Here is a 4044-nt window from a genome sequence, read left to right as displayed (position 1 = left end):
TCCTCATCCTTCCTCCCCTCCCCCCGCCCCTCCGCACGCACACACACCCCGCCCCCCACTCGCCCTCCTCCCCCCACAGCAACTATGAAATAATAATCGTAGTATTAAAGGCAGAGATCCGGGCGAGACAATGGGGATGTTGGCGAGGGAGCCCCGATCCGGATTAGAAACACCTCCCAGCCCCGCAGAATAATACTGATCGCGCCCCCTCCGCGCGCTCCCTCCCCCGAGTGCGGAGCGGGAGGAGGCGGCGGCGGCCGAGGAGGAGGAGGAGGAGGAGGAGGAGGCCCAGGAGGAGGAGGCGCTGGAGGCCGAGGAGGAGGAGGAGGAGGAGGAGGCCGCGGAGGAGGAGGAGGCCGAGGCGGAGGAGGAGGAGGAGGCCGGGCTCGGGAGGCAGCATGAGCCGAGCGCGGCGGCCGCGGCTCCTCTCGGCTGCGCTCGTTGCCCATTGACAGCGGCGTCTGCAGCTCGCTTCAAGATGGCCGCTTGGCTCACATTCATTTTCTGCTGAACGACTTTTAACTTTCATTGTCTTTTCCGCCCGCTTCGATCGCCTCTCGCCGGCTGNCAGCGCGGCCCCACGTTTTAGTTCCTTTCTCCCCCGAGCGCCCCTCTACACCCTCGCGACGCACATGGCCCCCGAGAAGAACACTTCTATTTCCAGCCTCTGCGGCTCTCCCCGCCACGGCGCCCTTTGTTGAGAGGTAGATTTTGATGAAACGGGGACGGGTTCCTGAAATCGGGAGCTGCTCGGGTCAAGTGGCTTCCCTCTTCTCCCGAAGAAAGGGCTTTTGAGGGGTTTAAACATCCAGAGAATGTCCTCATTTTATAGGGACGGGTTGCGGGGGGGGCAGCGATCCCGCCAAGGTGGATGTTAAACTGGAAAGAGCCCAAACAAAAATGTTATTAACTTAAGTTGGAGGGACACTTGTGTGAAATTGGATGGCTTGTAAGATGGCGGTTCCCAGTTGTTTCCAAGGTCTCTTGCATTTGTGTTTAAAATGGTAAAGTTTTCAAGGTGTTATTTGTTGGGAGCCTCAGATAAGTTCTCTAAACATTACTTGGGACGTGCGCGCTGGGAAGTGGGCATTTCAAATTTGGAGCTTTTTTGGCAGTGATGATGGTGACTGGACGTTAGTCTTGCAAGAGGTTTCCTTCTCCCCCCCCCTTCTTTTTCTCTCTTTTTCCCCCCTTCGGTGACTGCAATTTTTCTCTCAGCCTCTCCTGTGGGATGCACTTAGGACCATGACTTAAGCCCACTACGTTTTCTAGGTTTTGCTAAATGTCAGCATAGGTCATGTGGTAAAGAGATGCTTTGGAAAAGGAGCACGAAAAAGTTGACTATGTATGTTTACACAGCCTTCTGGGTTTGACAGCGATATAGCATGATGTTTTCCCTAGAAATTTACTGTTAATGATTGGAAGTAAACAAGTAGAGAGACTTTGATCATTTCCAATTGCAGTAAAAGGATTTAGTGGGCTTAGTGGTCACGGTCCAATATTTAAAAGAGAAGCATGTATTTAACCCCTTCTCCTAAAGTAGGCAAAATTCTGCGCATATTTCTCCAAATCCGAGCGTAGGTTGGTCGTACCTAGAATGTTGTGAGTAGTTCATCGTATATTTTATAAGAACCTTAACCCCCAAGTTCTGGAAACCCATTATAAGCTACAGTGAAGACTTGAAAGTTAAGGATGCAAATTGTTGACAGCATACGCTATTTTACGTGACTAGGTTAATATTTGAATTTTATCTCAAGTAGGCTGACCAGAATCCCTTAGAGATTGATTTCATGGGCAAATTTAGAAACTTTTTTAGAGTTTTTTTGAGTTCATCGCCATACATTTGCCCCAGAGTGCAAAGGTGTTTGAAATTACTTACCTGTGCAAATTACATGCCTAGTAACAGTATCTTTAAAGCCATATAAAAGTCCTTGCATATGCATGTGTGAATACACTACATGCTTTTGTAAGAAAGTTGAGCATTGAATTGTACTTGATAAATCCTTTAATACTCTACCACCAAGTTCTGGGATGTATGTTAAGTACCCAGCTAGGCAAAGTTCTCCCTAAGAGTCAAATTAACCCAACCTTTACCCATACTTCTACTGGGCTGTGAACCCCAACTGGGGTTATGGAGTTCATTTGCATTTCTTAGATGGCAATAGTCAAGCTGATTGTTAACATAAGAGCTTGCTTCTGTTTTGCTTCATTTTGACATTTCTGGTGTTAGGCCTCCCAACTAAACTGACAACCCTAACTGAGTATGTTACAATGGCAAGTTTTAACTCTTGAGTATTTTTACTACTGTACGTTTGGTGCACTTTTGCTTGCCTGCCTGGCAGTTTCTGTATTGGAACTTAGGATGCTTTCATTTCTAAGGTGCAGGAGATTGTTTCTTAAACCTATCAAGCACGCCAAACATTTTGGAAGTCATCATTACGTTGCCAGTACTTTCAAGTGGTATAAAAAGATAAAGAACTGATTTTTATGTAAGTAACAAAGTGATATTTACTGGCATCATAAATGACAATAGGACTGTGGCCAGATTTTGCCCAACCTAGGTAGAGGAGTTATGTGAATTAAGACTTAAGATGAATTTGAAAGGGTTTTAATCAGGTGATTGTGACTTAACATGTTAAAAGCCAACCAGTAGATTACCCTCCATTGAGGTTTAACTGTTCTGTATATTAGTAGTTGTGTTTGGTGCTCTCTGTACGGTAGAGAAATAAAGGCAGCTATTTTTATTGAAGTCCCTTCTCAAACTTCATGTTCGGTGACATTGGTGTGATATGTTATCACAAGGAGACCTAAGTATCACCTTGTTATCTTTCTAGGAAAGGTCCTGTGCTTTCACAAGGAGGGTTTGCTTTAAGAATTAAGGTTTGTCTTTAGTCAAGTACAAAGGATTTAAATATTGCTACTCTTTTGGGACAGTGCTCCACCCACAACTTGTCTGCAACCCCAATTAGATTTATTTTAACAATATGTTGACAATATTCTTGTAAACAAGGAATCCAAAGATAACTGAGAAATCACACATGAAGTTTTCTGGTTGAAGTCGCTGGTTGCCACTGTGATCACTTTCATAAAGGAGGCTTTGTTTTGTTTTTGCCGTTTTTTTAGTACTCTAAAGCTGTTAGTTTCAGCCATTGAGGTATGTTGATTGGTATTTCCCTCTTCTGTATTAAAATTCCCTAAGAATTAAAACCTCAGATGCATCTTCAAGTTCCACAGGTTCCTAGATTTCTATTCAGAGCAGTTTTGAGAATGCACTTCACTCAGGTCTAGAAGCATGGTCCTATTTTTAGGTTCTGAAATGAATGAAGTGGGGGTAAGAAATACATTTTTCAAGAGCACTACACGAAATAATTGACTTCCCTGATTGTCCGCTGGTATATTGTTGCTGACAGTTCCCCACCGTGACTTTTCTGTAATATATGGTATCTGTTGGGAATATTATTTCATCGTGTGGGGATTTGTATGGAGGTTAGGCTGAGAAAATGACATTTGTTTTTCTCTCCTATCGTTGCTCTGGGTTGACAAGGTGTTGATTTAGCGTTGGGAATGGGCTGGTCACATGGTTCTTTACATATTGTCACTACCCTACCGATTAAAGTAGTTTCTCTTGCCTCCAGCATACTTCAAATAAAACACACGGCTTTGCCCCCTCATTGTCTTCTTGAAAAACAGATTTCACTTTTTAGCCTTAGCAAAACTTTGTATCGCTCATCTAATCTGCAGGAGAACTTCATATTAGAGAAGAAAGCTTTAAAGAGGTTCAGTTCAATAAACATCGCTGAAATTTGAGCCCTGGCGGGTTCGGGCTAAGTGCACAGTTGGCAATTCTCAAAAGATCCCTTCGTGAAAATTTTGACCTAGTGATTGCTAACAGGAGAGACCGAGTCAAGATCTGAAAGAAGCTCTTCGCACCGAGTCGACTTGGAAAGAGGCCCCCAAGAGTGTCCGAAATGGCCGGGAGTTCGGTTTGCATTTTCCCCTTACCACTCGCGCGCTCCGGGGGCCCCCCAGGCTGCCCGCCGGGTT

The 4044-nt window shown here is 44.9% G+C and overlaps 1 protein-coding gene across 2 annotated transcripts in view; it reads left to right on the top strand.

The window, feature by feature from the left end:
* The first annotated feature begins 576 nt into the window (after window positions 1-576).
* The window catches only part of BMI1 (BMI1 proto-oncogene, polycomb ring finger), a 9436-nt gene continuing 5968 nt past the window's right edge, over window positions 577-4044 (top strand). For both annotated transcript variants that reach the window (XM_077772393.1, XM_077772394.1), the window contains exon 1: window positions 577-704. The gene's annotated coding sequence lies outside the window, so the exon portion shown is untranslated. The remainder of the gene's footprint in view (window positions 705-4044) is intronic.

The sequence above is a fragment of the Crocuta crocuta genome, unplaced genomic scaffold, assembly GCF_008692635.1.
Source record: "Crocuta crocuta isolate KB4526 unplaced genomic scaffold, BGI_CrCroc_1.0 scaffold96, whole genome shotgun sequence".
Lineage (NCBI taxonomy): Eukaryota > Metazoa > Chordata > Mammalia > Carnivora > Hyaenidae > Crocuta > Crocuta crocuta.
Note: the sequence above shows the minus strand (reverse complement) of the source record. Positions and strands in the feature narration are given on the sequence as shown.